This window comes from Pinus tabuliformis, chromosome 9, assembly GCF_031772625.1.
Source record: "Pinus tabuliformis cultivar Carrire ecotype Pingquan chromosome 9, CPIR1, whole genome shotgun sequence".
Classification (NCBI taxonomy): Eukaryota; Viridiplantae; Streptophyta; class Pinopsida; order Pinales; family Pinaceae; genus Pinus; species Pinus tabuliformis.
This window is the reverse complement of record NC_142307.1, coordinates 1323945365-1323959281: the sequence shown is the minus strand read 5'-3', so window position 1 is coordinate 1323959281 and position 13917 is coordinate 1323945365. Positions and strand designations below refer to the sequence as shown.

Here is a 13917-nt window from a genome sequence, read left to right as displayed (position 1 = left end):
CATGCAGTGAATTTCATCCTGATCTTCTTCAAATTGTTCCTCCTCCATGACTACATTTTGGAAAGGAGCTTTAACTTTCTGTTCATCCTTTGTTTCTTCACCCCTTTGCATTATTTGTAACTGCTCATTTTCTCTTCTGAAAGGATTCTGATTTTTTGGAGCAAATGTGTTTTGCTGCCTTGTTTTCCCTGAATTCTGCTCAACCTTTAGCGTAGAAATTTCAGCTGCCAATGACTCTATCATCTTAGTAATTTTGTCTAATTTAGGCTCTAAAGATGAACTAGAGGAAGTAGAAGCCTGACTTCTTTGTCTTCTCCTGTCAGCTTGACTTTTGAGCTTTTCTGCTGCCATAATCTTGGACTCTATTTCTAAGGCTGCATCCTACATGTCTGCCAGCGTAGCACATCTTCTTTCTCTCAATAACAGGCAGAAATTAGAGTCAAAAGCATTGGCATAAGTGAGTTTGGCAGAGGTAGGAGTAGGCTTTACCTCAGCTGGTATCTTACTATACATTCGATTGAATCTTTTATTAAAATCAGGTATTGATTCACCATTTTCCCTTTTTAGATTACCAAACTCAGTATGATAATACAACAAGTCCTTTTTATCTCCCCATTGCTTCAAAAATGCATCATCTAATGCTTCAATATCTGTTATAGATCTCTGGGGTAATTCTCTAAACCACTTCCTAGCCTCTCCATCAAGGCTCTGGACAAAAACTCTCATCCATACACCATTCTCACTTATATCTAAATTATCAGCATAACTATAAAAAGCTTCAAGGTGTTCTTCTGCTGTTACTCCCTCTGTACCAGTGAATTTAAGCATATATTTTTGATATTCTCCCACAGGCATAGGATTTAATGGAACAGGCAAGACTAAAGGCCCATATCTAGCAGCTACAATCCTTTCTATTCTCGTAGGTGCTTGATGTCCTGCCATGTTTGGAATATTTGGAAGAATACTAGCAGATTGAATGGTAGGGAGTAATGTGATGGATGGCAGAGATAAAGGGATGTTTTGGACTGAATGGGAAGCTTTCTTTGGACTGAGTTTCTAAGGGGAACCAACTGAATAAGGGGCTGAACTAGTCTCTGAAGGAATTTCTTTATTAACAGTGCTAACTTCCAAAACTTCAAACTATAAATCTTCAGCAACAACTTTATATTTTAGAGATGCATTAGATTTTTTAGGCTTACCTGATCCTGATGCCCCTTTCTATGAGGCTTTCTTCGATTTAGCAGTCCTCTAAGGTTCAGGCACTGGTTCAGCTAGTGATTTCTAAGGATTTCTTCAAGTATGTCTCACAAACTGAGCCAGAACTTCGATGTGGAGTCGCCAAATGATGGTCTTCCTCCAATGGAGTCGCCAGACAGATGATTACAACCAGAAACTGTGTTCAAACCTTGTCTGTCATCAAAGCTTGAAGCTGTGTCGTTCTCCCAGGGAAGCTGAGCTTCGATTCTCCTCTCCCCGGCAACGGCACCAATTAATGTTATCACCCCAAGAAACTCACCTAGGTTGTATATCAGTGATGCTCGGGAACATTACAAACTCAACAAAAATGTTGGATAAATGGTGGATGAATGAAACAAATGTTGCATATTCAAGCCAGATAACCACTCCTACTATGCTTAACCCCAGACATGGGTGAACACCCCAGACTACAAGGCTTTTAACCACCAATTACTCACAGTTTTAAAGATAGTGTGATGATGGAGAAGACTGACTACCCCAGCAGATGCACAGGACCCTGTGATGGCCAGTTGCAACCAGTTAAAAGGTCTGTAAATAGACAGGATGATAGCTCTTTGGCATTAAAACAACAGAAACCTGCAAACAGATTCAATGATGCATGCTAAAACCTAACACAGAGGTGGGATGACAGCCCCTCTAATGCTAAACATTAACAGCACAAGAATAAATGCATGACAGGCACAACCTGGAACATAGAAGAAGTGAAAAATGAGCAATTGACAGCAAAAGAAGCTTGTATTAGCTAGAAATGAAGACTAGACGCTGCAGGTCTCACAGTAGTTACAGTCTCCAAAAGTTGAAGCTTACAACAGAATAGCACTCATCCAACCCTCATCAATCTATTCCATCGTTTTTTTTGGATATATATAGAATCTGTTTACAAAAAATCTCAGCTAGCCTATGCGTGGAGGTGTCTTAATGGATCACCAACCACATTTACAGTTAGATATGGGTCTTCTACTACAATCTGAATGTTTTAATGAACAAAATGGCTCTTTCTGTACTCTGGTGTACTTCTTGAACAGGTGAAATATTATCTTCATAATTTTCAATAACTGTTGCTGTCATTGAACTGCTCGAGGATCATTCTCCTCATCCTTGGCCGTGCTGTGTTGAATGCAGGTGGGTGAAGAATTAATGCGCAGATGGCTGGAGGACGATCACCTTCATCCCTTGGAAGCGCAGGGCAGGCCAAATCATGGAAATTGCGTTGAAAACCAATGAGGAGCTAAGAACAAAAGATAGCCGTCGGATGGTATAAATGAACGACCAAGATCTGATCTGAGGGGTTATTGGGAAGGAATTTGAACGGAGGATCAGGATTTAATGAAAGCCGTTGGATCACCATCGGGCAGATCCGATGGTGATCGGGGGTAGAAGATGCGGGATAATTAACACACGGGGAGGACGGCGGTATGACGGGTGAGCGGTTTCCCCGCACTGCTTTTGGGCTGCGGGTGGTAATCGTACAAGGTGATGCGATGCGGTGGTATTACGCTGCGTGGCAGACAGGTCCCACGGGAAACCGCTTTTCCCGCTGCCTAACAGTCGCGCAGCTAACGGGGTAAGGCCTTACGAATATCGTTGGATCATACGGGGAGCGCAATCGGACGGCTGATGGGAAAGGCACAGTTAACGCACATGATGGTTGATATGACAGGTGACATGACTGGTAAGGGAGGGCCCGGGCTTTATTAAAGCTTAGGGTCATAAATTTTATAATATGCGTGGTTAAATTAACCAAGGTTAAAACTTAAGCACCCGGAAATAAACGTATAAGGTTTACGCGGGGTTTAAAAGGCTTTCATGCTTTTAATAAAGGGTAATAGGGTAAACAAAGGGTTGGCGGGGTTTAATAGGTTTTACACAAAAAGAGACCTAGGAGCCCGAAAAAAAGGTTTATGAGGGGAAAAACAGGGATAAAGGGGAAGGAGGAAACGGAAGAATAAGGGGTTAAGAGAGCATAATACAAATGAAAGGGAGAAATAAAACCAACTGCTGCAAACCCTTTCCAACCCAAACCAGCATTGCCTGCCTGACTTCATCCATTCAAATGTTGCAAGTTGTAGCAGAGCTAACAGATGTTACCTGATCAAAATGAATCTATGGAGGAGTTTTTTGTTCAAAAAGCATCATCTGAGTTGAGGCATTGAGATGCAATTTTTAGTCATTCAACTCCAAGAGAATTCAAAAAACAATAAAATGTTGAATAGGAGACTGCCAGTACATGCCATTGAAAAAGGCATCACTAAGCATTGATCATCCTCTTGCTCTAAAATCATTAAAAGAAAAATGGGGGAGGGAGAAATACAATAAGGAAGATCAAAAAAAAAAAGCATAAAGAAGAAAATTGGCATCCATCAAAGAGAAACAAGCGCTCAAAATGATTCCTATATATCATGATAATATACCAACAGTAAGAAGGATAAAAACGCAAGGACAAAGAAGAGTAACGGTTAATTGCAATTATGAAGGTCAAATTCTGACTAGAGCAGAGATGTCAGGGACAAAAAGACAGGACCATACTTAGTATTGACAACCAGCAAATTGAAGCAGCATTAAAATTCCCTGAGATATCATGAAATCTCCTGAGACAGTGGAATAATTATGTGCAGGAGGCTAATAATGAATAGTGAAATAATTATTTGCAGTGCTCATATATTCCATGACAACATTTTTTATTGGAGAAGTTAATGACACACACAGCATTGGTTGTTGAGAGTTTTTATGCCCTAATCTGAACAATATTGGAATAAAAGGAAATATTAATGAGTTGAGATATCACTTTGAAACATTAAAAGAATTAAAAGTTGAGTTGAACATTAGAAGATTGGGCTGCGTTGAAGTTTAATAGGTTGAAGGAATGCGTTATTTTAATGTGCTTAATGTATTTAATACATTGAAAGTGTTGAGATATTAAAATTGCTTTGGAGTATTAATGCAAGACTAGACACTGTCATCGAATAAATGCGAGTATATTATTCTCAAGAAATCGATTTAGGGTTTTGAGCCCTAACCACTCAATCGTCTTCCAACTCTCAACGCATCATTTCCTTGGCCAGAGAAACGCTTGGAATTTCCAGAATTATTATGGCGCAGAAGAATTTATCATGGCGGGGTCTATAAATCCAACATAATCAGACTTCATGCTATATTGGATAATATTTTCAGACTCATTTTGCAGAGGCATTGAAGAATAGAGTACAAGGTGTTTGTTAAACCTGTTCATTCTTCAGTGAGGTTCAAAGAGTGATTTCCTAAAGACTGTGCCTGCTGAATAAAGGAGGTCGAAGATAGCCAGCATTCCAGAGGTTCCAACCAACAAAGAATTCAATTCATCCTGTGTAGAGCATACCCCTTGCATGCGTAATGGGAACATCGACAATGTTGGGTATCTTATTTGCTTGTTGTGTTGTAACAGGTCGTTCTGGAAAGAAGTGAGAGAAAATTTGTGTTTTAGGGTTTTATGCCCTAATATATGGAGCACTATAGTTGCATGGTCGACCTCCTGGAGGGTGTTGAGCATAGGTGCAGTTGGCTTGTTTTAGAATTACATTGGTCACTTGGATAACACAACAGCCCGTTCAATTGTTTTAATATCATGGATTATTAAACGTTGATCTGTTTTAGAGTTTAATGCTGACCAGAGATCTAATATAATCAACGTTGATTCTTTAACTTCGTTATGTTTTATTATTGGCTTGGTGGATGTGCGACATTTACACAGGTCCGTTTAGGCAAGGATTACAAAAGAAATATCTCTTTCAAAATTCACCTTGTGATTCATGTGTTGTGCATTACTGTATGAATTAGTGTGCACCCTGTGAACAACATCGAGCAATGCAACCTTTGAAAATCTCAAGTTTGTGAGGGGACGACAGGTGAAGCTGGAGGTCATGTGAATGGGGGGTGGCAATGGCCAGAAAGCCAAGATGGTCCGAGAGAGAAATCTGGAAAAGATGAAGTGCACTAGAGGTAGTGAACTTGAAACAAACAAGAAAGTGATGACCATTCAGTGCAAGGTCTGTATGTAGACATTCATTTGTACTACAACAGAAATGAAGTGCAGGGAGCATGCGGAAGCAAAGCATCCTAAAGCAGACATTTATCAATGCTTTCCTCATCTCAAGAAATAATGAATCTCTTGTCATCTGGTTTTACTACATGTACCTAATATATTTTGTAGACGGGTAAATGTATGTGCCTTAAGTTTGGGTAATCTACGAATGCGTGTTACTCTCCTGTAAATAAACTATTAAGCTTGTTGCTTAATGAAAAATATTTGGAACTATATTTTATTGTTGAATGTCGCAAGTGGTGTTTAAAAAAAAATGATTGCTATGGGTGAAATCATGGCCTATTGCGTTGGGAGGTGACACAAGAGACAGAGACATTTCAAGTGGGGAGATGGACATACAAGACATATCAAGGCCCTGAAGTGCATGTATTCTGCAAATTTCTTGGCTTAGGTGGCTTTGCAGGAGATTCTATTTGCATATGTATCCCAGTGCATCCTGCAGAACATGATGGCTGGACAAACCATCATAGAGTATGTTATCCTGCATATACGAAGTTCACATTACATTCACAGTATTCGAAATAACGTATTGCATTTTGTACCTACGGAGTTATGAATTTATGAATTGTAGCTCTCCCAGTCCAGGTTACGTCTCTTGGTTTTTGTTGTGACTGAGGCCTCACAAATGTATCAAATTGTATTTTATATAAATGAGCTTTAAATTTGTAAGGACACAATGTGAAAGGATAGACAATGCATTCCTTCTTGAGCAAAAGATAGATTTGAAGTTTTCTCATTAATTGGGCAAACTTTGTGACTGTCTCAGATAACTTGACATACTAATAAGGTTTAGATCAAGGTACAGGTTGTTTTTTGAATTTTTTTTTTTACTCAAGCCTATGTGATTGACAATAATCCGTCTTACAAGTATCCTGACATGATTGAGGCGTTAGATTGGTAGTGTGACATGCTTGCATCATAATCAACAATATTGAAGTAGGTTGGGAAACATTACAGATCTGACAAAGGGATTCCAAGTTTGAATAGAATTGCATTGGTCTTATCTTCTGTCATACTCTTGGATCATTGTTCTATTGAAGAATTTTGGTTTGGTACAAAGACTTCTACCAAAAAAAAAAAAACACCATTGCTCAGGTTCATTGACACATTGACTAGAAGCAAATTGTAGAGACATCATGAAAGGAGTGCATATTAACTATGCTGCATTTTTTTTTTTCAAACAATGCTCAATATAATTCATTTTCTTGTGCATACCATATTTTTCTTATAAAGTGTTCTCTCAACAGTGTTCTTTCAAAGTGTTTTCACAACAATGTGTTGCAGCGCTGGTATTGAGCGTATTTGAAGAAGCATTTATATATCATACAGGCTACAAGACATCTATAACCCCTTGCCATTGATGTCAAAGACGGAGGTAAGTAGAGGTTATGGGCAGCAATGAGAAATATCTTTCAGGACAAAAGGAGGAGGACGAATGAGTTGAGTTGCCATCAATGCCAAAGAGGGAGATTGTTGGCAATATTGGCATTGATGTCAAGTTAAGTTGATTGATTAATGTTGATAAATGTTGTTGATGTCACTAAGCACATTAGTGATAATTTATGTTGAATGGAAAGTGTACATAAATGTTGAATGATGAATATAAAAGACTGAAAGTGATGTGAAGTGTAAAGGCCATGCTAATCAATGTGAAAGCTAAACATTGAGACAAAAGTTGGTTCCACAAAGTTGTTCTTTCTTTTGGACTTAACTTGGGTTTAGGTTGGGTTCAAGTGAGTCAAGGATGAGTTAGGGAAAAGAGAGGATGAGGTTAAAAGGCATTTCCCACCTCTCTTTTCCTCATTCTTGCATCTTTGGAGAGCTTGGAGAAGAAGGAGATGCCTAGCTTTTGAGACCAGATTTGTGAGAGATTATAGGAGTGAAGTGTTGATTTTTGGTAGCATCGGATGTGCTCTAAGTCTCAAATTTTGCAGGGAGGCTTAGGCACATGTATTCCAAAGAACACAGAAAGCGTTTTGGAAAATTCCACCCAAAAACAATTTTATTAAAATAATTAATTATTTTTAATGGGACCCTAAGTCTAAACTTAGGAAAATAAAATAATTAATGGGTATTAATCTAACTCTGGGTGTAACTTCTAGAAGAAGACTAGGATAAAATCAAAATGATCTTAGCCATTGATTAGCTTCTAATCTGGGCCGTTGAATGTCAATGAGAAGATTATTTAAGGAAGCTTGAGAGTCATTTGGAAAAGCACACAAAGTGAGTTCAGATTCCAGAAGTTCAATTTTCTGAAGTAGAACAGCTGGTGGGAGAATATCGATAGTGAGCTTTTGCAGTGAGGGGCAGGGATCAATGTTGCACGAAGCGCCCCCCCCCCCCCCCCCCACGGTTCCAAGCCCCGAAGTGCATCCCGTATGAAAGTGCCTAGGAAGCTTGGCCAGAAGCGCGCTTCCGAATTTTTTGCCGCTTCCTGGAAATTCGGAAGCGTGGTACGGAAGCGCTGAAGCGCGCTTCGTACGGCACTTTGGGCGTCGGAAGCGTATGCTTCCCGTACGCTTTCGTACGATTCCGGAAAAGCGTTTAGAAAATCGTTTTTTTTCAAATTTTTTTTTAATTTTAGGTGAGTTTGCTTGTTGGGGGTGGGTCCACCTTGGGTTAGGGTGACGGATGAAGGCAAAAGAAAAATATAAATAAAGCAGATGCTCCCTCATGGTAATGTTAAATTCTTAAAGAAAAAGTGACATTCTCCTTTATTTTTCATTTTCATCCTTTTACTTAAATTTTTAACATTACCATGAAATGACTCGGGTTGTTTGAGAGTGGTTCCAGCCTCATTGGACTTCATATGGAGAAAATAGAATTTCATATCCTATTCAAAATTCAGCAGACTTAACAGTTTTCAGGAATTCAGGATCAATGGGATTGTGACATTTCATTAGATTATATCAAAGTATGAGGTATGCGATTAGCATTTAATCAAGAGCACCAACCCCTATATGTACCCTAGTGTTGGTGGTGTTAATTGTTGAACTCCTTTGTCACGCGACACCCCCTTAGCAAAAAATTACCTTTCAATCAAGTCAAAATCATCGATCAAGCATGTTAAGCTTTTTCTACCATATTTTAAGTCTTGAATTAGGTAGTTTGATCAAAATTGGGCAATGTTGACTAATATCCCTAGACAATCGAGGTAGAGGCAAAGGCTAGACAAGAGGAGAAAAATCTAGATTCTAGATGGTTGATGCATCTAAATGGTTGATGCTCGAATAATTAATCATTAATGTACAATGGATGTTATATCTATCTTGATTTATGCAAAAATATGCATGTTTTCATGTCTTCTGCAATTAATTTGCTATTTGGGATGTTTGTTGAGTATAAATGCAAATATATATATATATATATATATAGCAGACGCTTCCGCGGACGCTTCGCTTCCTAGATTTTTGGAAAATGACGCTTCCGCGTCCCCGCTTCCAAAAAACGCTTCCGCTTCGTGCAACATTGGCAGGGATAGTTTTATTAGAGAGTCTTCTCCTGAGCCAGGATACGCAACAGAGAGGTAGAGAGACATCAGAAGGAGGCAGCACGAGACCCAGGATGGGTTGACACTGAGACAGAAGGGCTTACACAAAGGCAACGCAGTCTTCCAGAGCAAAAGTCCGAAAATTTGCAAGGGTTTGAGGTCCGAGCCAGGAGGGTTTATGTTAGAGCTCCGAGAGATAAAATTGACCCAGCGCAGAGCTGACGCAAAGCCTTAGAGGCTGATGCAGGGCCCACGCAGGGGCAGCACAGAAATAGTCAGGGACACGTTGGTTCAGCTGTCGAATCAGTTGGGACTTGCCGGGTAGAGTGAGGTAATCTCACAAATTTCTTATGCCAGTCATATTTCTCTATAAGTGGATTGCCGGGAGGGAAACTACTGCATAATAATAAAAACCATGAGATCTTTTGCACCAGTTTTTTCAAATTGGGTCTTTCTGGGGATATTTGTCCAAAAACAACTATGTCATTTGTGTTGTATCTTTCTCTTGTTCAATTTCTTGTTTCGACATATTATCTTAAATGGAGTAGGCTGTAGTGTATGTATTTTGATGTTTGTCATAGGAAACTGCAAATAACTTGTTCATGTAAATCTAACAAGTAGGAGAAATATCATCAGTGCTGTAATATGAATTCCCGGGTTTAAGGAATTTTCACATGGTATTGAAGTAGAGTGCAGGTGAAGCAAGAAGAACAGTGCTAGAAAACCCAACGCTGAGTAGAAAAGGAGGTCGAAAAAGTTGCAGGAGGTAGCAATTCAAATCCCTAGAGGGGTTTGCGCAGTCCTAGCTGGAGGCCTGAATTTCTAGGAAGTCTCTCCTTGAGTGAGTCGACAGAGAGAAGGGCTTCCAAATCGAATTCTTGCCATGGCAGAGTGAGCAGCACTGAAGCCTTAGCGTAAGGAAGAGTTGGTGGGACACAGTTTTTCCGCAGGCTGTTTTGCTGGGCAGAGAGACGTCAGAAGAGAAGAGAAGCACCTTGAGGGAACCTTTCCTTAGTAGACTTCCCGCCAAGAAGTTCGTTCTCTTATTGGCTGATCAACAACAGTAAGAGCAGAGAGAAGCAGTTCGACATTTTTGTGGCAGAGATGGTAGCCAGTGGCTTGAGGGGTCAGGATAGATTAGATGGAGCATCCAACTATTCGTCTGGAAGGCAAGAATGTCATTCCTATTATATGAGCATGCTCTCAAGATGGTTGTGCCTGCAAATGTAGATCCATTGAAGAAGTACAAGGCAGAAATGGCGAAGGCAAAGCGAATGATCCTCCCATGGTACTTCTCAAAGGCATGGTACTTCTCAAAGACTGATTTGAGATCTGGGTACCATCAGATTCGCGTGAGGGAGCAGGACATTCCCAAGACCGCCTTCAGGTGTCACTATGGTCACTTTGAGTTTTTGGTGATGCCCTTCGGGCTAACCAACGCCCCAGCTACATTCCAGTCCTGCATGAATCACATCTTCTGCAGTCACTTAAGGAAGTTTGTGTTGGTGTTCTTTGATGATATTCTCATTTACAGCAGGACTTGGGAGGAGCATCTCCAGCACATTGAGACAGTGTTGCGCATCTTGGAGGAGTAGCAGTTCTATGCCAAGCTCTCCAAGTGTGAGTTTGGGTTGATAGAGATGTTGTACTTGGGACACATCATAGGGGTGGACGGAGTGAGAGTCCATGAGGAGAAGATCAGGGCCATCAGAGATTGGCCGGAGCCGAGGAACGTGACAAAACTTCGGGGATTCATTGGCATTTGTACTTACTACCGGAAGTTCGTCAAGAGTTTCTCACAGCTTGCTGCACCCCTGACAGATCTGACGAGGAAGGGGGCATTCAGTTGGTCGGATATAGCGCAGCGAGCCTTTGACAGGCTCAAGGAGGTTATGAGCAGCTGCCTAGTGCTTGTATTGCCAGATTTTTCGCAGCCATTTGTTTTGGAGTGTGATGCGTCGGGAGAGGGGATCGGTGCAGTGTTGATGCAGGGAGGTCACCCTATAGCCTTTGAGAGTCGGAAGCTCCTTCCGCATGAGAGGTTGTATTCTATATACGACAAGGAGATGCTGGCCATTATGCATGCATTGGCCAAATTCTGACAGTATTTAGTGGGTAATAGGTTCAAGGTGAGGACTGATCACAATAGCCTCAGGTTCTTTTTGGAGCAGAAACAGCTACAGGAGAGGCAACAGAAGTGGATTAGTAAGATCCAAGCGTACGACTTTGACATTGAGTATGTCAAGGGTAAGAACAACGTGGTAGCAGATGCCCTTTCACGTAGACCAGCCACGTTGTCTCTTATGAGTTTGGACACAAACTGGAGGGCCCGACTCTTAGTAGAGTACTCCAAGGACAGATTTGCATGTGAGGTTCTGGATGGGCAGGTGGCGGATGACAGGTACAAGGTAGTCGATGAGATCATCTACTATAGGGATCGGATCTTCTTGACTGAGGGATCTCAGCTCAAGAAGAAAATACTTCAGGCATCACATGATTCACCATTGGCCGACCATCAGGGGTTTACCAAAACCTACAGGGCCATTAGAGAGAGGTTCTCATGGAAGGGCCTCAAGGAGGACGTACTCCAGCATATCCAGGAGTGCGATATTTTCCAGAGGAACAAGGGGGAGATGAGCCATCCCGCAGGATTACTGCAGCCTCTTCCCATTCCGGAGGGGAAATGAGAGAGTATTTCAATGGATTTCATCACAGGGTTGCCCATGGTGCAGGGCAAGGATTGTATCTTTGTCGTCGTTGATCGATTGACAAAGTACGCACACATTTTCACCATATCCGCACACTACACAGCAGCACAGGTGGCCGAGCTGTTCTTCAGAGAGGTCTTCAGGCTACATGGTCTTCCCGAGACCATCATCAATGACAGGGACAGTCGTTTCATGGGAGGGTTTTGGCAAGGGCTTTTCCGGTTGGTGGGGACGGAGTTGACACCGAGTACCAGTTATCACCCACAGACGGACGGGCAAACAGAGATAGTTAACAAGTGGCTGGAGGGCTACTTGCGTAACTATGTCAGTGGGCAGCAACGAGCATGGCTGAAGTGGCTGCATCTGGGGGAGTACTGCTACAACACTACACATCACATGTCCATTGGTATGCCACCATTCTAGGCTTTGTATGGATATCATCCTTTATCTTTTGCTGACGTGATGTTTGGTGCTAGCAAGGCTCCGAGAGCCAAGATTTGGATCCAAGAGAGTCAGGATATCCTCCGAACTCTCAAAGATAATATGGCTACAGCGCAGAACCAGCAGAAGCTGTATGCTGATAGGGGTCGGGTGGAGAGACAGTTTGAGGTAGGGGACTTGGTCTACCTACGATTACAGACATACCGACAGTCGTGACTGAAGCAGAAGGGAGCTGATAAGTTCAAGCCCCGCTTTTATGGGCCATACAGGGTGATACGCAAGATTGGACAGGTTGTGTATGAATTGGAGCTGCCCCGAGGCAGCGAGTTTCATAACGTTTTTCATGTATCATGCCTGAAGAAGGCATTGGGGCAACATGTGACAGTGACAAATGAGCTACCACCCACGAATGATGAGGGGCATTTGGTGTTGCAGCCAGAGGCTATTATTGATACCAGGGAGAGGCAGCTATGGAGCAGGATGGTCCGGGAATTCTTGGTGAGGTGGAAGAATTTACCGGATGAGGATGCCACTTGGGAGAGTGAGAAAATTTTGCAGCATCCATCACTTCAGTTGCTTGAGGACAAGCAACATTTTGCCAGGGGAGACTATAATATTCCTAACTAGCCATGGCTAATTAGAATATTCGATTTTGCTCAGTTTTGCCTTCTATAATTATTTATAAATAAAAAAAGTGAGGAAAGGGGGACATAACTCACTTTTTGGATAAAGTCACTCCCTAGTAGCACAACGTTGTAACTTAAAAGGGGAGCCAAGGGGGCCAAAGGACCACGTAGAGAAGGGGCCCCACGTAGACACTTGGAGGGACTGCACAGATGGGGAAGGAGCACGTGGCAAGAGGGAGGTTAGGTTGGAGAAGGTGGGCCTTAGGGTTTTGAGAGAGGCCAACGCTATAAAGGAGAGAGGAGCCTCCTCATTTGGGCATTCGATTATGTTGCATTTGAGCTAGTCACTTCGACTTGGAGCACGCTGGCTGTTTAGCCTGTCTGCAGCACTGTTTAGTGCATTGAGTGTCTCCGTTCGGAGATCTCGCCCTTAGCCCCGGGGGACTTCGAGTGCCTGCTCGGGCAAGGTAGTTTCATTAGTATTTTGCAAGAGGAGCGATCTTTGGAGTTGAGGAGGAACTAGGCATGCGCAGTCTTGAGAGGGGAGGACACAGTCTCTTTTGGTAGGAGCTCTGAATTGAGGTTATGTGGAGGATTTGAGCTTGGAGATTGAGCAAGGGATCAGCCCTTGCATACTGGAGGATTTTGGCAGAGTCTCGGGTAGAGTTTTGGAGGATTCTCTTCAGGGGCAGCGCAGAGCCTTGAGGGATAGCGTAGATCCTCAAGGGGGTGATTTTCAGGGGTCAGCTATTTTAGAAAAGCTTTCTGGGCTCTTCTGGGTTTATTGAGCAGAGGTTGATTTTAGAGTTTCAGCATTTTCTAAGGAGGGGAACAGCCCCAAATCCTCACTTGATTCCAGTAGTAGTAGCAGCACAGCAGTTCTCCAGCAGCTTGGACGCAGTTCAAAAAGAGGCCATTACCTTACCATTTTGAGTGTATTTCTTCACTTGCCTTGTGCAAGTCAAGGTGCTATCTTTCTGATCACCTCTTGTACTCTTTCCATTACTCGGTATAATAAAATGGCTTAGCATTTCTCTCCGCATTTCTTGAGTATCTGCTTATATTCCATGTATACATTATTGTATGTTGCACTACTGTTATTTTTATCTCTTTGAGTTCCCCAGTTATTATACCACTTGGTTGGAGTTTGCTTGTGTTTGGGGGATACCCCTGGTAAGGGATATTACAATTCCCTAGTCAAATCAACATGACCCTATGGATGCCAAATTAGCATGGCTCCAATGGAAGAATGTTTGGCCTATGTTGCAGTTGCCCTGGGCCATTCACCCTTGATGAAATTAGCACGGCTCCATAGGT

The 13917-nt window shown here is 42.0% G+C and overlaps 1 protein-coding gene and 1 pseudogene across 1 annotated transcript in view; both read left to right on the top strand.

Moving 5' to 3' along the window:
* Positions 1 to 13917, top strand: part of EMB2738 (GTP-binding family protein) — a 463941-nt gene that overhangs the window by 401713 nt on the left and 48311 nt on the right.
* LOC149153404 (uncharacterized protein At2g23090 pseudogene) lies at positions 5160 to 5393 on the top strand (annotated as a pseudogene).